Source organism: Psammomys obesus, unplaced genomic scaffold (genome assembly GCF_907164565.1).
Source record: "Psammomys obesus unplaced genomic scaffold, mPsaObe1.curated_primary_1811, whole genome shotgun sequence".
NCBI classification, from domain to species: domain Eukaryota; kingdom Metazoa; phylum Chordata; class Mammalia; order Rodentia; family Muridae; genus Psammomys; species Psammomys obesus.
This window is the reverse complement of record NW_026596100.1, coordinates 9,503,835-9,530,744: the sequence shown is the minus strand read 5'-3', so window position 1 is coordinate 9,530,744 and position 26,910 is coordinate 9,503,835.

Below are 26,910 nucleotides of genomic sequence, written 5' to 3'. Positions count from 1 at the left end.
TTATCAGGTCTCATCAGGACTGACTTTCATAGTCTTCCTCTGTGTCCTGATCAGGCTGCTCCTCCCTCAGGAGGAGGTGATCGAAGAGCCAGCCACTGAGTTCATGTCAGAGACAGCCTCTGCTCCCCTTAATAGGGAACCCACTTGGACACTGAGCTGCCACAGGCTACCTCTATGCAGGGGTTCTAGGTTATGTCCATGCATGGTACTTGGTTGGAGTATCAGTCTCAGAAAAGACCCCTACGCCCAGATTATTTAGTTCTGTTGTTCTCCTTGTGGAATGCCAGACTCTGCCAGGGTTTTCTATCTCCCCCTTCTTTCTTTCATAAGTTTCCCTGCACAATTATTTTTTAAGTGAAAAAACAAAAAAAGACATTCATAGCAAAGAATGAACAGATACTAAAAATACAGATTTTGGCAATGAGACTCCTTTTCAGTGTAGTACACATGTAATCTTAAAAAGCTATTTACTTCCAAATCACAGTTCACCTATTGAAATAATTGAGACACAATGGCTGTAAAACGATTCACTGGGTAATCACAGTTGTTGCCTCAGCTAAGATTCTTAACACATTCCACAAACCCACGTGTTATATGGGGAGGACCTTCACCTGCAAGAGAGTCTCTATCTCCACTGTCAGACTGTTCTCTCTCTCTCTCTTTCTCTCTCTCTCTCTCTCTCTCTCTCACTCACACACACACACACACACACATGCACACACACAAGTAAGTAAATCAAAATTATTTCCATTTTGTAGAGTAGTTTAAAGAGAATTGGTGTTAGCTCTTCTTTGAAGGTCTGGTAGAATTCTGCGTAAAAACCTCTGTCCCTGTGCTATTTTTGGATGGGAGACTTTTGATGACAGCTTCTATTTCCTTAGGGCATATAGGACTATTTAATTGATTTACCTGGTCTTGATTCAGCTTTGGCAAATGGAATCTATCAAAAAAATTGTCCATTTCATTTACATTTTCAAATTTCCTTGCATACAAGCGTTTGAAGTAAAACCTAATGATTCTTTGGATTTTCTCAGTGTCTATGGTTATGTTCCCCTTTTCATTTCTGATTTCTTTGATTTGGTTAGTGTCTCTCTCTATCTGCCTTTTAGTTGGTTTGGCTAAGGGTTTGTCTACCTTGTTGATTTTCTCAAAGAACCATCTCTTGGTTTCATCTATTCTTTGAATTATTCTCTTTGTTTCTAATTGATTAATTTCAGTTCTGAGTTTGATTATTTCCAGCTGTCTACACCTCTTGGGTGTGTCTGTTACTTCTTTTTTTTTTTTTTTTTTCTAATGCCTTCAGGTGTGCCATTAAGTTGTTTGTATGAGACATCTCAAATTTATGTAAAACTTTAAAAAAATGTTCATTGCATATTTCATAAGAGCAAATATGCTATTTTAAATTTCTGTCAATGCTGTTTGCAAGAAGGTAATTTCTTTTCTTTATAAAGCAGAAGTCTTTGTATTTTGAATAACTTTACTGTGATTGAAAGAGCTTGTGATTTAAGTAACATATGTAAATGAAGCTAAGTGGTATTTGCATACTAAGATCATTTAATCATAATATTCATAATCAAGTGAAAATCATTTTATGTAAGTGTAGTTTAAATGAATGTAGTAAATAAGCTTTAATTTGCAAATGATTGCTTTATATAATGCTTTTAAAATTTGGCTTAATAAAAATATGAACATTCATATATAATTTTAAATAAAGTATTGAAACTCATTAACAAATACTTTATAAATACTCTTTTCAGTCTTTAGGAGAAGAAAACCTAAAATACCCTATGGCCTCATATATAATAAATAAACCGTAACAAATAGTAACAGTATAGTCTTTATTAATCAGTCAAATGATTGAGTGACTAAACCTTTCAACATGATAAAATTCTAAGTTATAGTTATTAACATCTAATTTATAAAAACTCAGTCCTTCAGTCACCCCAAAATTAAATTATTAGTTATCATGGGAAATTAAATCTCCTGTAAAACAGGTAACAATATATGTGGGTTTAATCTTATTTATATCTTACTCTCAGAATAAAGATAAAATTAAAAGCCACAGATTTCCTTTTTATTTCTTTCAAGTAAGGCAGAATTTTAGTAAATAATTTAATCTACTTTCTTAGTCGATTTACCATACGATAATATAGTTTATGAAAAATATAGATCTCTGAATAGGAAGGTATGTAATCCAATACCAGTCCCCTTGTGACTGTTTATATTTACTTAACTTCATGACTATGTCCAGAGCACTTCAAAATAGAAATAACTGTATCTTGTTCCTATACCTACTAAATTATACAATATGGTCTGTGGTGTTTGACTAAAACTGTCCTTATAGGTTCAGGAATTTGAACACTCGGTTCCCGTTTGATGACAGTTTGATCCTCAGATGACTTCCAGTTTGCTTTGTGTTTTATGTTTTTGGTTGAAATTATGATTTCTCAGCTTCCTGCCCTGGCCACTTGCTGCCATGTTACTTCATCATTATGGACTGTTCCTCAAAACTGTAAGCCAAAATGAATTCTTTCTTTCATACTTCACTGTGGTCCTAGGCATTTAGCACAGGAATAAAAAGGAATTTCATAGCCTTTTATAAAATAAGAGCAATAAATTTAACTCTGGTTATCATTGTAGTTATTTTCTAGAATGGAAATCACACCTTTCCCCAAATACCCATTATATTTCAACACTTGTTATAGACTATATTTTTGTTTAAATAAAAAAAAATTACAGGGTGTGGCAGACATCCTGTAGCAACCAACAATAAGAGGGGCCACAAATTTGAAAAAGATCAAAGATAGGGTTTGGAGAAAATTATATAATGAATTATATTATAATATCAAAAAATTAAAGATGTACATTTTTTAAAGGAAAAAGTATTGGACTGTGTCAGCAAAAGAAATAGAGCTACTATTGTTGGTAACATTTATGGACTCCCTTGAAAAGAAGTGCATAAGGAATCACCTGTTATCATCAAGTCTGGAATAATTTCATCTTACTAGCTTCCTAGACCAAAACTCAAAAAGTTCTCAGTTCTCAGTTGAATTGTAAGCACTTGAAGTGCTTGACTAACATGAGTCGTAAGACTTGGCTGTTATCAAAGTACCAACTCAATTCTTTACAGACCTTGAAAAAAAGATTCTCAGCTTCATATGGAGAAACAAAAAACCCAGAATCTCCAAAACAATCCTGTACAACTACAGATCATCTGGAGGTATCTCCATCCTCGATCTCAAGCTGTACTACAGAGCAATAGTAATAAAAACTGCATGGTATTGGCATAAAAACAGAAAGGAGGATCAAAGGAACTGCATTGAAGACCCAGAAATAAACCCACACACCTATGAATACTCAATTTTTGACAAAGAAGCCAAAACTATTCAATGGAAAAAAGACAACATCTTCAACAAATGGTGCTGGTCCAACTGGATGTCTACATGCAGAAAACTGAAAATGGATCCATATTTATCACCCTGCACAAAACTAAAGTCCAAGTGGATCAAAGACCTCAATATAAAACCAGATACTCTAAATCTGTTAGAAGAAAAAGTTGGGAAAAGCCTAGAACTCATTGGCACAGGAGACAACTTCCTGAACAGAACACCAACAGCACAGGCTCTAAGAGCAACAATCAATAAATGGGACCTCATGAAACTGAAAAGCTTCTGTAAAGCAAAGGACACCATCATCAAAACAAAACGACTGCCTACAGATTGGGAAAGAATCTTCACTAACCCTTTATCTGACAGAGGACTAATATCCAGTATATATAAAGAACTAAAGAAGCAGAAATGCAACAAACCAATTAATCCAATTAAAAATTGGGGAATGGAGCTAAACAGAGAATTCTCTGTAGAGGAATATCAAATGGCAGAGAAACACTTAAAGAAATGCTCAACATCATTAGCCATCAGGGAAATGCAAATCAAAAGGACTCTGAGATTTTACCTTACACCCATCAGAATGGCCAAGATGAAAAACTCAAGTGACAACACATGCTGGAGAGGTTGTGGAGAAAGGGGAACCCTCTTCCACTGCTGGTGGGAATGTAAACTGGTACAACCACTTTGGAAATCTATCTGGCGCTTTCTAAGACAATTAGGAATAGTGCTTCCTCAAGACCCAACTATACCATTCCTCGGCATATACCCAAAATTTGCTCAAGTACATAAAAGGGATACTTGCTCAACCATGTTTATAGCAGCTTTATTTGTAATAGCCAGAACCTGGAAACAACCCAGATGTCCATCAACGGAGGAATGGATACAGAAATTGTGGTATTTTTACACAATGGAATACTACTCAGCAATCAAAAAGGAGGAAATCATGAAATTTGCAGGCAAATGGTGGGATCTAGAAAAGATCATCCTGAGTGATATATCCCAGAAGGAGAAAGACAAACAGGGTATATACTCGCTTATATAGACCTATAAGATATGACAAACATAATGAAATCTATACACCTAAAAAAAATAATCAATAGAGCAGACACAGGGTAAGATGATAAATCCTCATTTAGAAAGACAGATGGGATGTGCATTGAACATATGACAGGAGTCTACTGAGTGCATCTGAAAGACTCTACCTAGCAGTGTTTTCAAAGCAGATACTAAGACTCATAACCAAACCTTCATCAGAGTACAGGGAATCATTTGAAAGAAGGGGAGTTAGTATGATGGGGAAAGGATAAGAGCTCCACAAGGACCAAATATATCTGGGCACAGGGACTTTTCTGAGACTGACATTCAACCAAGGACCATGTATGGATATAACCTAGAACCTCTGCTCAGATGTAGCCAGTGGTAGCTCAGTAATCAATTGGTTTCCCATAGTAAGGGGAACAATGACCTAACAGGAACTCAATGGCTGGCTTTTTTACCTCCCCACCCCCCAAGGGAGGAGCAGTCCTGTTAAGCCACAGAGGAGGATTTCGCAGACAGTCCTGAAGATATCTGATAAAACAGGGTCAGTTGAATGGGGAGGAGGTCCCCCCCATCAGTGGACTTGGAAAGGGGCACGGTGTAGATGAGGGAGGGAGGGTGGGATTGGGAGGGAATGAGGGAATGGGACAGAGTTAATAAAATGTAACTGATAAGAAAAAAATTATATATATATAAAAAAAAGACTTGGCTGTCTGTCCAACCACGGCCCTACATCTTCACATTGAAACATAATTTCTCTGCAGTGTCTATCACATACACAAATAGATTTTGCACTACTCCATTGGTCAGCATTTTCAGTTAACTCTGCATGTACAGGCACAAATGTGTTTTCTACATAGTCAAAGTTAGTAACGGCTTATTATTTGGTCCAGTAGCTTCAAATTTGTGTACTCGCAAAAATAATTTGTTCTATGGTATAATCACATTTTAAAAATGGCAAAATATAATTTGTTCTATAGTATAATCTCATCTTAAAAATGGCTTATCATTAAAAATCTAGATTATAATTGTATTTTACTATCTTATTTACAAATGTACTCTAGAACCATTTTACTAAAATTATTGTTAACTAAAGTACAAATGGATCAAAGACCTCAACATAAAACCAGACACATTAAATCCGTTAGAAAAAAAAGTGAAGAATAGCCTTGAACTCATTGGTACAGGAGACAACTTCCCAAACAGCCCACCAACAGCACATGCTCTGAGATCAAAAATCAATAAACAGGACCTCATGAAACTGAAAACCTTCTGTAAAGCAAAGGACACTGTCATCAGAACAAAACGACAACCTACAGACTGGGAGAGGATTTTCCCCAACCCTATATCTGAAAGAAGGATAGTATCCAGAATATATAAAGAACTCAAGAAGTTAAGCAGCAATAAATCAAATAATCCAATTAAAAAATGAGGTACAGAGCTAAACAGAATTATCAACAGAGGACTATCGAGTGGCAGAGAAACACTTAAATGTTCAATGTCCTTAGTCATCAAAGAAGTGTAAATTAAAATAACCTTGAGATTTCACCTTACACCCATCAGAATGTGTAAGAGCAAAACCTCAAGTGACAACACATGCTAGAGAGGATGTGTTCACCATTGCTGGTGAGAATGTACACTTATAAAAATCACTTTGGAAATCTATCTGGTGCTTTCTCAGAAAATCAGGAGTAGTGCTACCTCAAGATCTAGCTATACCATTCCTAGGCAACTATCCAAAAAATGTTGAACCATACAACAAGGACATTTGCTCAACAATGTTCATAACAACTCTATTTGTAATAGCCAGAATCTGGAAACAACCCAGATGTCCCTCAACAGAGGAATGGATACAGAAATTGTGGTACATTTATTTACACAACGGAATACTACTCAACAATTAAAAAGAAGGAAATCATGAAATTTGCAGGCAAATGGTGGGAACCAGAAAAGATCATCATGAGTGAGGTATCCTGGAAACAGAAAGACACATGTTATATATACTCAGTTATAAATGGATACTAGACATATAGTATAGGGTAAACATATTAAAATCTGTATATCTAAAGAAGCTAATTAAGATGGAGGACCCTGGGGAAGATTCTTAAGCCTCATTCAGAAAGGCAAATGGGATAGACACTGGAAGAGGAGAAAACAGGGACAGGAGCCTACCACAGAGGCCTCTAAAGACTCTACCCAGCAGCATATCGAAGCAGATGGTGAGACTCATAGCCAAACTTTGCGGAGAGTGCAGAGTATCTTATGAAAGAAGGGGGAGATAGACAGACCTGCAGGGGACAGGAGTTCCATAAGGAGAGCAACAGAACCAAAATATCTGGGCTCAGGGATCTTTTCTGAGACTGATACTCCAACCAAGGACCATGCATGAAGATTACCTAGAACCCCTGCACAGATGTATCCCATGGCACCTCAGTCTCCAGGTAGCTTCCTTTGGAACAGGGACTATCTCTGACATGAACTCAGGGGCTGTCTTGTTGATTACCTCCCCATGAGTGAGGTTGGGGTCAGCCTTACCAGGCCACAGAGGAAGACATTGTAGCTGGCTTGGGTCAGAGGGAAAGGGAGGAGGCCCTCCTCTATCAGTGGACTAGGGGAAGGGACATAGGACAAGAAGAGGGAGGTAGGGTTGGATTAGGAGGGGACAAAGGAGGGTTTACATCTGGGATGCAAAGTGAATAAATTGTAATAAATAAAAAGTAAAAAAGAAATTTATTGTTTAATGTACAACTTAATTAGTACTTTTAAAAACTTCTTTCTCAGATTTCTAAAACTTCCGTTTCCAAAAAATCTTGTTAAAAAATAGGACATACTGATTCTAAGTTCTATTTTATAAATCAAGATTTAATGAATAGAAAATATTAAGTTCTGAAAAAAATACAAATTTAAGTGCTTAATTTAAATATACATGGTGTGAATCCTCCTAGAGTCATATTGAAGTGTGACCTTGCATACTGAGAGATAAAATCAAAGCTGTGCAAGGTTACTACGTCAATATGGCTCCTTCCCTACAAATTAATCTGTTCATGGATCAGTGCTTTACAAGAGTGTTTAATGGCTTATCTGTATTACAGAAGGTAGTCTATTTCTGTTTCTTGTAATGGACTTTCTTCTCTGTAATGATTTGGGATGTCTATGCTCTCTGTAATCTTGGTTTGGAAAAAGATACTACCAGGTGCAACCCTTCATCTTCAATATCCAACAGTCCAGAGAAAGACACTACTACAATTTAATTTTCTATAAATAACCCAGTCTCTGGTATTTCAATTATAGAAATGTAAATAAATTATAACACACATGTACACACACACACACAATTTAATTTTCTATAAATAACCCAGTCTCTGGTATTTCAATTATAGAAATGTAAATAAATTATAACACACATGTACACACACACACACACACACACACACAAAACAAGGGGCTATTAATATATGCCAGACAAGTGACTTATAATCTCTGCTTATTGGCCTATCTCTTTAATATAATCATGAATGAAGTACAGAATATTTCTACAGAAAAGTTACATACAAACCTGAATGACAAATTGAAATTTGTTCCAAGATTTTCAAAATGACTAGAGGTCTTCAAAACATCCTAGATTTTTTTTTAAAGATTTTAGTCACAAAATTTTATAATTAAATTTAACATATTGAAAAACAGCAGGATTGTAATATATTAGACAATGGTGGACACTCTCTATATAAAATAGATTATAGAGACATAAGAAATGGAGAGTTTTATTATTAAATTGAATGTGTAAAAGTGAAGTCAGTAAACAAATTCACATATGAGAGAGGGGAGGGAGGAATGAAAAGAGGGAGGGAAGGAGAAAGAGGAGGGAGAGTGAGACTGAGACAGATAGACAGAGAAAGAGAGAATGGCTGTTTAAATTTTTTTGAGATAGGGTCAGGCTGACCTGAACTTGGTATGTAGCTTGTCCTGAACTCATCCATGTCCTCCTGCTTCTGCCTTCTGAGAGCTTGTATGACAAGTCTGTGCTGTTTCTTGGTTTGTTTTCTCTAGTCTTTTATTTTGACTTGCCCTTGGTAAAAATTTTCTGAAATAAATAATTTAGAATTTTAAGAGTTAGAAAAAAACTCAAGAGTTTATTTTTAGCGATTTAAATGACATTTCTAATGTCACACCATAAAAAGTATGATATAAATAATAAAGGAGTTTTATTTTTTAATTATATGTATTGTACAAGATATTATAAAGTAGGAATGTGGGTGTTAATTGCAACTTTAGGCTTCCCACTGAACCCTTTTGGTTTCTTGGACTCTGAATCAAAAGACATGTCTTTATCTATTTAATTATTTTTTATTTTTTATTTATACAGTGTTGTGCCTGCATGTGCGTCTGCTTGCCAGAAGAGGGCTTCAAATCTCATTACAGATGGTTGTGAGCCTCCATGTCCTTGCGGAGATAGAACTCAAGATCATTTTTATTTTCTCTCTCCCTCCTGGCAGCTTCCAAGACTTTCAGTCAGCCTCTTTGTTTATTTCCTCTCATATTCCAACTAAACACTCCTCTAGGCTTTCTGGTTGATTAATAAATTCTATCAAAAAGACTGAAAATGTACAAAAGGAATCTGATTCACCAGCAACATACTTAGCTATTATAACATTGTTTAAAGCAAAATATAAGCTCTCTGAGCTTATCCAATTTCCACACTGACAAAAAAAATGCTTTTTCCAAATGGGTAAGACCTAAAAATCATGGAAAATTATACCCATTATATTAAATTATATATTATATTAAAATTATATTAAATTATATATTAATTTTAAACTTCGTGTTTGTCTAGCACAAAGAAGCTTAGAGCATTTTTTCTCAGTGTTTAAACTAAGTATATCTTAAACATTTAATCGCTTATACAAATCTCTTCTATTAATCTGCCTTCAGATATTTTCCCTTTACCTCAGTTTTCAGAAGTAACTTTTGAAATTACAAGATTCAAAGTATTTGAAGGAAGTAAGCTCAAAATCAACATATCAATTAGTTTGTATTTTAAATTAACCTGTTGAAGGTAAAGATTAGTAAAAACCAATTTCTGTTTTGTTGTTTTTGTGTTAAATGCAGCTGTGCTAGATCTTTGCATTAACTGATAGGCTTATTCCTGCAACATGACATGGTTACAACTTTGTATTCTTTGATCTACATATCCACATGAAATAGATCCATAGTGAATATAAACTGCAAGTATCACTTGCAGTTGGATTCATGCTCTAAAAGTAGTTTCATGGAGATAATATAAAAAAAACCAAAACATTAAATAAACATTATGTACATATATTTGTATGTTCATGTATCTACAGATGTAGTTGTGGATACAATTTTAATAGGAACTGTGATGAATCACGTTGCTTTTATTCTGAATCTTTAAGTTGTACTCTTAAGTTGTACTCTGTAATCTTTAAAATCTTATTCCTTCAAAAATGATTATAGTAAGTTTATTATGATGCTTTAAAAAAATCCAGTGGTTACATTGACTGGGATTCTCAAATACATTTTAAACTATCTGAAAGAAGAAAATATATTTTAGACTATCTGAAAGAAGATGATACATTTTTAGATAATCTGAAAGAAGAAAATACATTTTAGACTATCTGAAAGAAGAAGATACAAGATGGTTAGTTTTTATGTCAATGTGACACAAGCTAGAGTCATCTGAGAGTCATTTTCTCAATTAAAAAAAATGCCTCCATTTAGGTCAGGTGTGGTGGCACACACTTTTAATCTGGCACTCAGAGGGCAAAGAAAGAGAGATCTTTGTGAGTTCTAAGCCACCCTGCTATACTTAATGGGTTTCAGTACAATTGGGGCTTATGTAGAGAAATCATGTTTCAAAAAAAATTAGTGTAATAAAAGTAATAATAATAATAATAAACTAGACTACAGAGAAATGTGTAGGGCAATATCTTTTTTTATTAAATTTTTAATTTTTTAATATTAGTTACAGTTTATTAACTTTGTATCCCAGCTGTATCCTGCTCCCTCATTCCCTCCCAATGCCATCCTCCCTCCCTCACCTTCTCCCTACCCATCTCTAAGTCCACTGACAGGGGAGGACCTTCTCCCCTTTCAACTGATCCTACTTTATCAGGTATCTTCAGGCCTGGCTGCAAAGTCCTCCTCTGTAGCCTAGCAGAGCTGCCCCTCCCTCAAGTGGGGAGGGTGAGAGGTCAAAGAGCCTGCCATTGAGTTCATGTCAGAAATAGTCCCTGTTCCCTTTACTAGGGTACCTACTTGGATACTGAGCTACCATGGGCTACCTTTAGGTTATATCCATACATGGTCCTTGGTTGGAGATACAGTCTCACAAAAGACCCATGTGCCCAAATATATTTGGTTCTTGTAGTGCTCCTGTCCTCTACAGGTCATACTAACTCCCCCTTCTTTCTTATGATTTCCTGTACTCTGCCGAAGGTTTGGTTATGATTCTCAGTATCTGCTTTTATATACTGTTAGGTAGAGACTTTCAGAGGCCCTCAGTGGTAGGCTCCTGTCCTGTTACTTGTTTTCTCCTACATCCAATGTCCATCACATTTGTCTTTCTAAGTGAGAGTTGATCATCTTACCCTGGGTCCTCTTAATTGTTTCTCTTCTTTAGGTGTACAGATTTCAGTAGGTGTATACTATCTTATTGGTCTAGTACCCACTTATAAGTGAGTATATACTGTGTGTGTCTTTTGGTAGGGCAATATCTTAATTAAAGTTTAATGTGGGAAGATCCATCTGTTGTGGGTGGTGCCATACCTGAGTTGTTGGCATTCTATAACAAAGCAGGCTGAACAAGCAATGAGGAACAAGTCAGTAAGCAACAATCCTCCATGTTCTCTGCAACAGCTCCTGCCTCCAGGTTCCTCTCCTTTTACCTGTCCTGACTTCCCTCAGTGATGAACTGTTACCTGGAAATACCAGTCAAATAAACCTGTTCCTTCCTACCAAAATTAGATTTCAGAGTGCAGAGCATAGAGACAAAAGTCAGGAAAGAAACCAGAATATGACTTCGACAGATGAGACTGTTTACTAGCATACCCAGTGTAAGGTAGCCTCTCTTTAGTGGGAAAGGAAGTGTCTGAAAAAGGGAAGAGAATACAGGAGGTTTATACAGAGGTGTGGGCATGAGGAAGTTGGTGTAGCTATAAAGGGGTAAGGGCAGTTCTGTAGTGTCTCCTTCTTGGTGCTGTGTATTCAGGAAAGATTGTCTTGGGAGCCAGGCAGTCTCCGCAAACATTACTCTCTGGATTATGGCTGACCGTTAACGGTTTAGCAAAGTCAGCTGTAATGTAATAGGAATTTTGTTTGTACAACTGAGGCACTCTGTCACAAAACAACAACAACAACAAAAAATTCATAAAGATATAGACAATTGCATACATCAAATTAAAAGTCATCAGCTGCCATGTAGAATCTGTTTTTTACCTCTGGGTCATGTTTTTTCTATAATGTGATGTAATTCATGAACTGAGACTTTCCATAAAGAACAGAGAAAAAGAAGAAACCATATATATATGGAGATAGCCATGTTTAAATGATCTGTTAATAACGAATGTTAAAATAAAAGCAACCTTTAAAGAATTATGCTATGTGAAATAAATAATCCAGCCTCAGGACAAAAAGGTAGCATCAAGAAACCAAACAAGGTTTGGACTGTCTTTCATATTAAAATCTTCCAATTGAGTGATTCCGGGGAAGTGCTGTTATGCTTCCTTTAATCAGTTAATGAAGCTTTTCCAGAACATTTAACATGCATAATTTGTTTTTCCAACACTTCATATATATATATATATATATATATATATATATATATATATATATATACATACACATATATATTCCATTGTTTGTTTGTACATGTTCATGTGTGGGTGAACATGTGTGAAAGAGTGACTTTGTGTGCACATGTGTGCACGAGGAAACCAGAATTTGATGACAAATTTCTTCCTCAATTTCTTTCTACTTTATTTTATTTTTATTGTTTTGAAAGGGTCAATCACTGAACCAGGAATTCCTGATTATCTAGATTTGCTAGTTAGCTGCAGGAGAGATTTTCCCCTCTCTGCCTCCCCAGTGCTGAAACTATAGGCAAGATCACTGGCCCTAACTTTCTTTATGGGCACTGGGATCTGAATTTAGGTCATTATGTTTTCCCAGTGAGTGTGTTAATGACTGAGCCATCCCCCAAGCTCTTTGTTTTTATATTTTAGTTAAAAAATTTAAAGCACTTAAAAGAAAGAACATGTATATCACAGATTATCTGTAAAATATTATTTGCAAATTATATGAACAGTGAATTAGCAGAGAATAGTAATAGTAATCACTTTTAATAATTTCAATAAAGAGAAAATGAGAGAAGAGATCAGCAGGTCCAAATATAAAGTAAAACAAACAGTCATCAAGAGCTAACAACAGCGAAAGGATTTCATTTTTAAATATGTTCCTGTTTCCGGTAATCATTTCTAAAATTATTGGTGCCTATGAAATTTTTTCGTGTCCTTGAGATTATTTTGTATATCCTGCTACTGAGTGCATTCAGTTCTCAATTAAACTATAAATATATACTATTTTATTTTATGAGATTTGTTTCTCATGGACTTTGCTTTCATAAAGCATACTTTACATAGTATTGGGAATAGTTTTTCATCAGTGGGGGGCCTTGAAACCATTTAGCTTGTTAGGCATTTTCTATTGAAAAATGTAACCATTACTGAAAACAAGATTCAGGGAAATAAGGCTTCTAATTTTCTGTAGCACTTAGTTTGTTCAAAGGACTGTAGCAATTTCAAGAGGTGCTAAAATATGCATGCATACGGCTTGATCGTGCTAACAATGAAGAAAAAGTATAATGAGCATTGATTTGAATAGAAAAGTTTCAAAAGGATGCAAATTAGTATCTTATCTAAAAGGATAAGAAATATCCCATCAAGTTAAAGAGCATTTTCACAGATTCTAAGCTTATGAGTATTTTAAAAAACAGCCTGTATTTACTACTGTTGAGAGCAACTTATGTCATATCATTCCCCAATGAGAGAGCACTTCAGACCTATCAAGGACTCTCAACTCATAACAAAGTGTGTAAGTGAAGGAGAAGGGGTGATGGGAATAACTGTGAAATGTCACTGTGGAAAATAAAATGTAAATTTAACTGTCAATCTTAAGAGCAAGAGATGCCATTCATATCTATACTTGGGAGTTTTCCGTTACTGTGTATTGAGTTGCTCCAAACTCGTTTTCTTAAAACAGTAGACTTTATTCTGGGACAGTTTTGTAAGACATCTAGGGAGACTTCTGTAAGCTGCTTGCTTTTGATTTCCTAGGAGGATAGTCAGGATACCAGGTAGAACTGACTCACATGGAAGCTCTGGGAAGGAACTGTATCTCAAGATCATTGCGGTTAGAAAATTCAGTTCCCTGAAGCTGTGGACCGAGGAGGAGCAGAAAAGTCTCGAGGGCTGGGGGGAGTTGTTTATTTTTGTTTGTTTGTTGTGTTTGTTTGTTTCTCCCCTATGATTCCAATTGGACATTCTATACCAGACCCTCCTTCATGCTTTCTGCAGAAGCAATTATTAACTGAATGTCATTTAAAAGTGCTCTCTCTCTCTCTCTCCCATGTGCAGTACACGTGTGTGATGTATGATGTCTGCACATTCATGTGTGCAGGTACACAGGTTTGAACACATGCATTCAGGGGCTAGTGTGCTTGACATTCCCTCTTCGTTAGTCACTTGAGACAGCGTCTCCCTCGGACCCTGAAAATAGACTGGTATCAAACCCTAAAGCCCTAGCCATCTTCCTGGCTGTGTGTTTCATAGAACAGGGTTTGCATGTGTCCGTGCCTATAATTTATGGTGGTGTTGGCATCTGAACTCAGGTCCCCATTCTTGTACTGTTACCCACTTAAGCACTACCAGCTCCTCAAAACCTCGTGTTAGTGTGACAGATTTAGAAAAAAATACAATTTTCACGTTTTGAATTTCAGAGTGGCTGATACGCTTATACAGCCATCTCTATTAGCAGTAATGACACAAAAATCATTATTTCACCAACTGACAAAAGAGAAGAAACTGACTACAATACAGTGAGGGTTTCAGTTTACTATATGAGATGCATGAATGAGGAAGCAGTAGAATTGAGGCTTTTGCTCTTTCTTCTTGATCACCGAACAGACAGAAAGCTCCATCTAGTACTATTCTTACAGACTGAAATAGAGACAGATGCCAAACACATTTTCACAGCTTATAGATTTGCAAATTTGTGACAATATTATACTGTAAGGAAATTTTTATCAGGTTATTTTCAAACAATAAAGTTCTAAACCACAACTGTTGCTTTTGTTGGTGGCATACTACTGGCCTCTCCAAATTCTGGGATCTTCTGCTGCACACCTTCACAGTTTTTCTTGGGCTCTCTTCAGGAACTCTGACACTGAAACATGATAGCAAGCCTCAATTTCCCTCCATGACTCCTTCAATTCTGTGGATTCGAAATTGCAACTGAGGCTGTATTTTTACCAGCTGTCCTTTCCTGTCCTCTCTACATCATGCTTCAGTTTCTCTCCATGGCTCCTTTACGGCTTCAAAACCAGAAGACTCTCATACAGTCTCAAATTCAGCTGCCACAAAGTATAAATAGTCTAGGACTGCTCTGTACCACAACTCTTATGTGTTAACTCCAATGCTGATGTTTTCATAATCTCAGCTGAGTCTTCAGCCCCATGTATTCAACAAGTGATCAAATTATAGTTCTTGCTTTTTTTTCTTTTTTCTTCCAGATGCTATATTGACCAAATCAGTCATTTCTACGACAGAGAAGAAATCAGAAGCCTTTCTTTCACAAATGTTCTTAACATTTTAAACATCTCTGTCAGTTAAGATAAATACGAAATTTAAAGAAGGGGATTTTAAGAATGCTAATTATAGTGATACCCCAAATATCTTAAACAGAAAAAGGCTGATTAAATAAAGTCACAGTTTGGCATCACAAGATGCCTATAAATGTGACTGTTCTTAAAGAGAAAGCACAAAAGAGTTAGCAGGAGAATCAGAGGACTAATCCACCTCCAGTGTGAGAACACTTCCAACATTGTAACACACACAAAAGACTAATTTACAGGGTCAGGAAATGTGACATTAGCAGAGTGAGCATTAAAAGCAACCAAAGAAGTTGTCAAATGGTAAAAGGCTTCAGCCAAACAAAATATTTTAAAATAGATAATAGCAGAGAGAAATGGTACTCAGCCATGATCCTATTTTAGAAGATTTAACTGTTAATGATTAAAGACAAGAAACATGGCCTTTTATAAAATATGGATTAAATAAAAATTTCACACTGTTAGCAAATTCATAAAAAACTAAAATTAAAGCTAACTTAACAAGATTACAGCATGAAAGACTGCTCAACAATAGTTCTTTAATAAGTGGCATGGAAAGCCTGTAAGGAAGTGTGATAAGAGGAAACAAAGCAGAAAAATTAAATGATCACTTGTACAGGTGTTGGACATCTGGGAAGATCATCTTCTGGTATATACTTAGAAGCCTTAAATATATATTGAAGGCGATATAAGAAGTATAAAGTACCTTGGTGTAACCCTAACCAAGCAAGTCAAAGACTTGTATGAAAAAAATTTCAAGTCTCTGAAGAAAGAATTAGAAGAAGATATGAGAAGATGGAAAGATTTCTCATGCTCATGGCTTGGCAGGATTAACACAGTAAAAATGGCCATCTTACCAAAACCAATCTACAGATTTAATGCAATTCCCATCAAATTGTCAACACAATTCTTTACAGACCTGAAAAGAAAAATTCTTAACTTCATATGGAATAACAAGAAACCCAGAATTGCGAAAACAATCCTCTACAATAACAGATCTTCTGGAGGTATCTCCATCCCTGATCTTAAGCTGTACTATAGAGCAACAGTTATAAAAATTGCATGGTACTGGCATAGAAACAGAATGGTGGATCAATGGAACCGAACAGAAGACCCAGAAGTAAACCCACACACTTATGGACACCTGATTTTTGACAAAGGTGCCAAAACCATACAATGGAAAAAAGATAGCATCTTCAACAAATGGTGCTGGTCCAAATGGATGGCTACAGGTAGAAAAATGAAAATAGATCCATACTTATCACCCTGCACAAAACTGAAGTCCAAGTGGATCAAAGACCTCAACATAAAACCAGACATATTAAATCAGCTAGAAAAAAAAATTAGGGAATACCTTAGAACTCATTGGCACAGGAGACAACTTCCTGAACAGAACACCAACAGCACAGGCTCTAAGAGCAACAATCAATAAATGAGACCTCATGAAACTGAAAAGCTTTTGTAAATCAAAGGTCACCTTCATCAAAACAAAACGACTGCCTACAGATTGGGAAAGAATCTTCACTAACCCTTTATCTGACAGAGGGCTAATATCCAGCATATATAAAGAACTAAACAAGCTGAAACGCAACAAACCAAGTAATCCAATTAAAAAAATGGGGAACAGAGCTAAAGAGAGAATTCTCTGTAGAGAAATATCGAATGGCAGAGAAACACTTGAAGAAAATGCTCAACCTCATTAGCCATTAGGGAAATGCAAATCAAAACAATCCTAAGATTTCACTTTACACCCATCAGAATGGACAAGATGAAAAACTCGAGTGACAATATATGTTGGAGAGGTTGTGGAGAAAGGGGAACCCTCCTCCACTGCTGGTGGGAATGTAAATTTGTACCACAACTCTGGATATCAATCTGGCACTTTCTCAGACAACTAGGGATAGCGCTTCCTCAAGATCCAGCCATACCACTCCTAGGCATATATCCAAAAGAGGCTCAAGTACACAATAAGGACATTTGCTCAACCATGTTTGTATCAGCCTTATTTGCAATAGCCAGAAGCTGGAAACTGCCCAGATGCCCCTCAACTGAAGAGTCGATGCAGAAATTGTGGTACATCTACACAATGGAGTATTACTTTGCAATGAAAAATAAGGAAATCATGCAATTTGCAGGTAAATGGTGGGACCTGGAAAGGATCATCCTGAGTGAGCTGTTCCAGAAGCAGAAAGATACACATGGTACATACTCACTCATAGACTTATAGGATAAACCTAAAATCTGTCCATCTAAAGAAACTAATCAAGAGAGAGGACCCTGACTAAAATGCTCAATCCCCATCCTGAAAGGCAAAGAGGATGGACATCAGAAGAAGAAGAAAGCAGGAAACAACCTAGGAACCTGCCACAGAGAGCCTCTGAAAGCCTCTGCCCTGCAGACTATTAAAGCAGATGCTGAGACTTTAGGGCCAACTGTTGGGCAGAGTGCATGGAATCTTATGAAAGAAGTGGGAAATAGTAGGTTATGGAGAGGACAGGAACCCCACAAGGAGAGCAACAGAACTAGAAGATTTGAACACAGGGGTCTTCCCAGAGACCCATACTCCAAGTACCAGGCATGGGGATAACCTAGAACCCCTGTGCAGATGTAATCCATGGCAGTTTAGTGTCTAAGTGGGTTACATAGTAATGGGAAGAGGGACTGCCTCCAACACAGTCTGATAGGCCTGCTCTTTGATCACTTCCCCCTGAGGGGAGAGCCATCCTACCAGGCCACAGAAGATGACAATGCAGCCACTCTGGATGTGATCTGATAGACTAAGATCAGAAGGAAGGAGAGGAGGACCTCCCCTATCAGTGGACTGGGGGAGGGGCATGCATGAAGATGGGGAAGGAAGGGTGGGATCAGGAGGGGAGGAGGGAGGGGCTTATGGGGGAATACAAAGTGAATAAAGTGTAAAAAAAACAATAACAAAAAAGAAGTATACAGGTGGGAAAGTTGTACAAATTTAACATTACATATGTTGGTAATTAAAAAAAGAGAAAGTAATATAATACTAAAAGTAGAAATCTTACACATTATGTGTTTAAAATAACATTGAAGTCCATTTTTTTTATTAATTACACTTCATTCATTTTGTATCCCCCCATAAGCCCCTCCCACCTTTCCTCCCGATCCCACCCTCCCTCCCCTTTCTGCATGCATGCCACTCCCCAAGTCCACTGATAGGGGAGGTTCTCCTCTCCTTTCTGATCTTAGTCTTTCAGTTCTCATCAAAAGTGGCTGCATTGTCCTCTACCATGGCCTGGTAAGGCTGCTCCCCCCTCAGGGGGAGGTGATCAACGAGCAGGCCAATCAGATTATGTCAGAGGCAGTCCCTCTTCCCATTACTATGGAACCCACTTGGACACTGAACTGCCATGGGCTACACCTGTGCAGGGGTTCCAGGTCATCTCCACGAATAGTCCTTGGTCGGAGTATGAGTCTCTGGGAAGTTCCCTGTGTTCAAATTATCTTGTTCTGTTGCTCTCTTTGTGGAGTTCTGGTCCCCTCCAGCTCTTACTATTTCCCACTTCTTACATAAAATTCCATTCACTCTGCCCATCAGTTGGCCATCAGGCTCAGCATCTGCTTTGACAGTCTATACTGCAGAAGCTTTCAGAGGCCCTCTGTGGCAGGTTTCAAGGTTGTTTCCTGTTTTCTTCTGGCTTTCAGAGGCCCTCTGTAGCAGGTTCCGAGGTTGTTTCCTATTTTCTTTATCTTCTGATGTCCATTTTGATGAAAGCCAACAGTGTTTCTTTCAAACTACTTTCCGTTTGACTTCAACTGCTTAGACTAGTTCTTTACATTTTAATATATTACAATTGGTCAGCACCGTGCAAAAGGTTTCAACCATCATCGCCAAGTAACTTTTCATTTGTTTGTCAGTATCTTTTTTTCTGGATGTGATATTTTATTCTGGACACTCCTTGTGAGGCATGGAGTTCCCTGCAAGTGCCACTGTCAGCAGAGAAGTGATCTATGGGAGGTAGGAAGGAAGGCTGCATCAAACTTCTGGAGTCTGACACAAGGCAAGGAATTTTTCGAAAAATAAAAAGTTTTCTGGTAACAGCTATCTCAATCCCACAAGTAAGTTATGCTTAAGGCATAACTATATTGAAACTCTTTTGCAAAATACATGTGACCACTACCATGAAAACGGGTTCTATAGCCTAAGGGCCTAGGATCTGGTATGATCTCTGACCAAGATACCATAGAGGTCAGAAGGCTATAAAGTGTATGTGATATATTTCTTAAAGATGGGTTTATTGCCTGAAACACAAAGATAAAGATATAAGTCTAGGAGGGGACAGTTTGGGATAGACATTCTGGGGAACTTGTTTAAGACCTGGGCCTATAGATAAACAAGGTCACCAGGTTATTAACACCATCCACCTCCAGCATTCTGGGTAATGAATGGGTATAAATTTCCTGCGTTGTGGAGAAAATCCATCATGATTAACAATCCTGGTATCTCTAGTGCACATCTGTAAGACATGATGCTGGTTGCAGTACTCACGCCAGTAATCTAAGATCTCAGAGAAGCTGGGGAAAACAGATCTCTGTGAATTCAAGGACAGCCTGGTCTACAGCTCAAGTCCAGGAAAGCCAGGGCTGCACAGGATGAAGATGCACCATTATGTCAACCTCCATTTTCAGGTAGGCTTTATGCTACTTCTTCAGTGTCTGGAACAGGCAACTTCGGGGGGGGGGGATTTAATTTTCTAGATGATTGGCCAACCCATTTGGATTAACTCCTGAGAAAAGGATAATGATAAATATTTGTGGGTTTTTTTTTTAATTAGTAAGCTTCTAGCTATTAATAATCATATAGTCTTTCAAGAAAGTTAAAATGTTCTGTCACATGTTTGGATAGAGAAATTATTCAGGTATCACTGTTCTGAGGAATAATCAAAGTTCTGCAATTTCAGTTACTGGCTTCAAAGAAGCTGATTAGGAGTGGGGATGGGGCTTTCCATCCTTAATGACGTTAGTAATGGAAACATATGGCTAGTTTTCTGGCAATTTGAACGATCCTACTTGTAAACTAACCACAGTATTTTGCTTAAATACTGTCTTAGATATTTTTATTTTTGTTCTTGATTTTGTTTTCTTATTAATTAATGATTTACATAGAACATAATATACCTTTACTATGGACTTCTCACTGGCTGTGATGCAAGAAAACATTTTAAATAGAATGTAAAGATCATAGCATGGGATAGTGAGATATGTCATCAGAACATTTGTGTGGCATTAAATTGAAGATTCCTACAGCTAAGATAGAAGCTTTTTCTGAGTCTGCAACTTATTGAAACACTTTTCTGATACTTCACAAAAATCACCCAACTTAATGCTCACAAATAGCTATATTAGGAAGAAAATATGGCCTCCATTTTATAGTTATAAATTGTAGGAACAGAGTAACTTTCATATGGCTTTATTAAACCTTTCTTTAAAACTCATCTTTGAAACCAATGGAGAAATGTATCAGTACCAAAATAAGTGCCTTACAACATACATTATTATAAACATTTTCTATTAAGATTTAGCTAAACTAATGTTGGCCTGCTCTTTGATTACCTCCTCCTGAGGGGGGGAACAGTCTTACCAGGCCATAGAGGAAGACAATGCAGCCACTCCTGATGAGACCTGATAGACTAGGATCAGAGGGAATTGGAGGAGGACCTTCCTTATCAGTGGACTGGGGGAGGGGTGTGGATGGGGAAGAGGAAGGGAGGGTGAGGTTGAGAGGGGAGGAGGGAGGGTGCTACGGGGGGGGGGATACAAAGTGAATAAACTGTAATTAATAAAAATAAAAATAACTTAAAAAATTGTTCAAAGTTTATACTGGGGTCACGACTTGAAAGAGAATGAAGGAACGAATAAGCCTGAAGTGTATAAAAGTTAGGAAAAATCCTCTGTTTAAACCAACTCTTTTTAGGCTTTAGCCACAGTTGGCTAGACACTGCAGCAAGGATTTCTTCCTCCATCTCTAAGTATGCAGATTAGAAGCATATTATTTCTATATAGTGAAAATTTCTAATTTCCTAACTTCGGACAATGTAACAGCTTTGAAGCATACTTTTTATGTGTTTTGTAGACTATTCTTGTTATCTGTGACTGTAGACTGGTGAAGAATTGGGAGAAAAGATGTCAGAGATAAAAGGCCACTCTCAAGTCTTTAGGTCAAGGGGTTACATTGCAATGTGATACATATAAACTTTATTTTTCCTTTAATAAGGAAAAATTCTTGTTTTACTTATTGGTCTCCTCTTTTTTATTTCTTGAAGACAATCATGTCTGTTCCTTCCCCACATTAGATCATGTGTTATTTAATCCTGTATCCCTCAAAATAATATCTTGCATAGAAGAAACATTTGATCAGGATCACCAAAGTGCTAACATAGTCTAAGAAACATTAAATATTAATCTTTTCCATCTAAAATTGTAAATTTGTTTAGGACTAGGATTCAAATCTCCTTTACCTCCCCCATCTTCTAAAAATCTTTATATAAGTGTTGTAATTTACTTCTCCCCTCCCAATGTAAAAAAAAAAAAAAAAAAAAAAAAAGTCACAGAAATGCCCTTTTGCTTTTGTTTTTTTTTGTTGTTGTTGTTGTTGTTGTTTTCACTGTTGTTGTTTTGGTTTTTTGTTTGTTTGATTTTTAGGATGTTAAGGACTTAAGTGCTCCATTGTTTCTTTCTTTTCATCCTTTACTTTTCTCCCATTCTTTTAAACCTAGTCAAATACAAAACACTGTGAAGTCAGACCCCAGGCAATGGGTTAAAAAAAAAAAAAGTCAACACCTGTGTTAGGAGAAAAATATCCAAGAGGACTTTCTGTCCCTAGTGTACCTGCTAAGTGGACTTGGTACATACTTTCTGCAAAAAAAAAAAAAAAAAAAATCATCTTGTTGCACTGCTTTCACATTATTCCTATGTTCTTTTTGACACTGAGATAATTCTTTTTTCTAGCAATGGCAGCAGTAGGAAGAAATGTAACATTTCTACCCATGCACAGCTTCAGGGAGGACAGATAGTAGTTGCTGCGTGTTTTTGGCTGGTTATCTGAGCTGCTCTTAACTCTGACAGTCCATCCAGACTATGTTGAACACACCATTGAAGGCTCTAATCATCACTTCAGGTAGTGATTGTCTGGTTTCTCCACTGAAAAAATAATCATATTTTTTTCTTCAGTTGTATCTCATGTTATACAAGAGTACTCTACATGTACCCACGTTTATGGAATAAGAAGAAATGTCTTTAAGGGAAGAGTATGTGGTTAATTGAAATCTGTATAATCTTCATTGAAAAATATCCTAATCTCCAAATATATATTTATATTCATCCAATAAATCATTATTATACAAGTATAGAATTATAGATTGGGACTGTTTATAGTTTGCTATTAATTTTCTTATTGTTAAAATTGGAGCAGGTAAAATACCTGTGTGTATTATCTCTGTAGTACCTCTATTATTTTTTGCTTTATTTTTTTAATATTTCTTTGCCCTTTTGACACCATGATTCTCATTATATTTGTATTTTCACACTCAATCTTTGAATAAGTCATTTATCCAAGAGTCTTTGTTTTCAAATTTTTCTCAGTGGTAACAAAAAAAATAAAAATATATGTATTTCTAATATACATGTGCATGAAGAAAAATTTAGGTGTTAAGCATGAATATTATGTCTTAGTTCTTCCAATTGAAAAGAAGAGATAGATAGATACGTGTGTGCTATAACATATGTACCTCTAATTATGTGTGTCAGTCTGCATTTATTTAACCATGAGTCTATGTTATTTTTCCAATGCTAACCAGTTAACACATGATCTTTCTCATCATATCCTATTTATAACCTTTCTTTACATCACCAAGATATTCAACTTCACTTTCTCCTGTGTACCTCATAATTACTCAGTTTTAATATAAATTATGCAGGTATCAAAATTGATCCATATTTTCATTGGAAACATCTATATAACTTACAGGATAATATTTACATATGGTTTCTTTAGCCTTTAGACCTTATAAAGTTCACTCACATCTATGGGTATGTAAGATAATATTGTCACACTCACCAGTTATATTACTTTGTGTGTTTTATTTTTTATTTTGTGACTCCTCTTCCTGCTAAGCATTTCTTTATAATTATGTATATATGCTGACGTTTTCTTTGCATTGTAAAATTTTATGTTTTAAAAGCTACATGATGTTATCTAATGACCAGTGTATCTAAGTTCCACCACCTTAAAAAAATTCCCTATTCACAGAATCAACTTCCTTTACCGCTTAGTACCTAACTGTATGGACACCTTTATTACAGCTGAAGTTTTTTTTTTTTTTTTTCCTCTACAGAATGTGATATGATCAGAATTATAAAATATGTCACCTTTTCAAACAGGATTGCTTCATTTAGTGAAAAAAATATAAACTACCAATTTTTGAGCATAAGATTATACATGGCTGTCTTTCATATCTAAATATTATTTCATTGTGTTGATATAGTTGTTAAAGAACATATTATTCAATTGAAGTTATTCATGATTGTAAATAGAGCAGGTGTGGGGATGCAGGTATGTGAAATAGCGCCTACTGAACACATATGCACAAGACCCTGAGTTTCAGTCCATCCCCTACATACCATAAAATGTAGTTACTGTAAGCACTCACTTTTAGAAATTTGTGAGAAACATGAATGTTTCAATACATGAGCTTTTACACTATTACCCAGCAAACACAGAACTCATGTACAGATTTATAATCTGCAAACACAAAATATGATCTCTCTGAGGATCACAAGCAACATGGCAACATGTCGAAGTACTATGATACCTTTTCATGGCTTGTCTCACACACTTGACAAATCAGGGACACTTCAATAGAAAGCAACACAAACTTTATAAAGAATCATTCAACCTGGGAATGGGGTTGGGACACTACTTAAGCATGAACCCCTTTAAGCATTAAGGTCTAAGCCACATAAGAGAGCAGAATAAATAAGCAGGCTTTTATTGAGCAATACAAGGGAGAAAGAAGTAGAAGAATTGGTCGCTTTTGCTTGTGTACCTAGCACCAATGATTTACAAATTCTTCCCAAGAGCTCTCTCAGCATAAGTACAAGGCCTTTAAAATATAATATTTTAAATTAAAAGTGGTAAACATGCAGGGATGTGACTTTTGTACCCTATGAAAAAGCAAGTTTTGTGTTCTGCAAAACTGCCAAAGTGTGTTCTGAAGTGGCTGTATTGCATATCTTTTATACCAAAACACAATAAAAAGTTCTTTGACAGACACTCACATAATCATTCATACACTATCACATGAAGAAGATGTTTATATACACAGCAATCTGAATGAATCTCCAGGAATTGATGTTGAATGAAAATCAAATTCTAAAAAATATTTATTGTATTATTCCATTTATAAGAGATTCTTAAAAATAAAATATATGAGAAAAAATGACAAGATTCCTGGTTTCTGTATGTCAAGGAAGAGATGGAAAGGTATATAAATCTGTTTTGTTTGAAAGGAAAACTTAAATAGTTATTATTAATTACAATATTGTATGTGTATTTTACAAGATGTTAGCATTGGGGATAACAATGTAAAGAGGTCATTGATTATCTGTATAATTTCGTATACATGTGTATAAATCTATATCCCAAAATAATTTAAACACAGGAGAGTAGTAGCTTTAAAAAATCAGTGACTGAAATAATCGAATATGAAGAAGAAATAGAGTATGAGAATTCTTCAAAGATGAGTACTAAGTATTGGGAAAAGCATGAGTGTGGACATTATGCCTTCAGAGGTCAGTTTATGGCTTTCTGTTTCACCTTCAAAATTAAAAAGAAAACTTTCTAAACCCCACCTTGACTTTTTAGAGACCAGACCACAGAATCACACCATATTAAAACACATGAACAGCAAGCCAGAGTTTAAGAAAAGAATGCAACATCATCTTTTGTCATTATGGAGTTGGTGTCAAAATCTAGAGCAATTTTAGATTTTTTTTTTTTTTTTTTTAGATGACATGGCCTTAGTAAACCAGTGCAAAAAGACTGTTAGGAGCTCAAAGACTATTCCTCTATTATGCTTGCAAATGTTTGTAACAAGGAAACTCTTTTCTTTATAGAGCAATCACCATATCTGTGATGTGTTTGTTAGTGTGCATTTTGCTACCATAACAAATACAGTGCCCTGTTAACTACTTGTTTCGAAAGACTTGAAACAGCAGGACAGACAGCGTACAGCCTGAGGGAATGACAGCCAATGTACAAAATAAAATTAAAAGTACAATAAAGCAAAACTGTAATATGAGCTTATTTAGGCATGACATAAAAAGGGAAAGTAGTATTCCTTGCCAGCACATGTAATTAGAATCTAGGCATTTATTTGATGTTGTAACCAGTTCCTTTAATTAAATCTCAAATTCTTTTTTATTTGTTTTATTTTGTTTTGTTTCATGAGAAATTGCAGGTAAGAATGTCGTCAATGAAAATAAGGAACAATGATTGTATTCTCATCTGAATGCAAAGTGTTTTCTAGTAACACATAACAGAAAGGTATGCATAAAATTTTTTTCTCATTAGAGTAAAACTATACACTTTAGTGTCTTCATGCTTATATCAGAAACTATACATGAAGAAGTAACTACTAAAATTGCATAAGTTCATTTTCAACTGGGAAAAAGTTACCACCCATACATATTCACACACATATATATTAAAACATGAGATTTTATTGCTTCTTGAAAATGAAATCACCACAGCACAGGCTCTAAAATGAACAATCAATAAATGGGACCTCATGAAACTGAAAAGCTTCTGTAAAGCAAAGCACACTCTCATCAGAAAAACAAACAAACAAACAAACAAACAAAAAAAAAAAAACCCCGACATCCTACAGTCTGGAAAAGGATCTTTGCCAACCCTCTATCTGACAGAGGGCTAATATCCAGAATATATAAAGGAGTTAGAAAGCAATAAATCAAGTAATCCAATTAAAAATGGGGTACAGAGCTAAACTGAGAATTCTCAATAGAGGAATATCGAATGACAGAGAAACAGTTAAAGAAATGCTCAATATCCTTAGTAATCAGGGAAATACAAATCAAACAACCCTGAGATTTTACCTTACACCCATCAGAATGGCTAAGATAAAAAAAACTCAAGTGACAAACATGCTAGAGAGGATATAGAGAAAGGGTAACCCTCCTCCACTGCTGGTGGGAGTGTAAACTTGTACAACCACTTCAGAAATCAACCTGGACCTTTCACAGACAATTAGAAATAGTGCTACCTCAAGATCAGGCCATACACTTTGAGGCATATATCCAAAATATGCCTAAGTATACAACAAGGACATTTGCTCAACCGTGTTTGCAGCAGCTTTATTCATAATAGCCAGAAGCTGGAAATAACCCAGATGTCCCTCGCTGAAGAATGGATACAGAAATTTTGGTACTTTTCTACAATGGAATACTACTCAGCAAGTAAAAACAAGAAAATCATGAAATTTGCAGGCAAAATGGTAGGAACTTGAAACTTCTGGGATACCTCCTAAGTGAGGTATC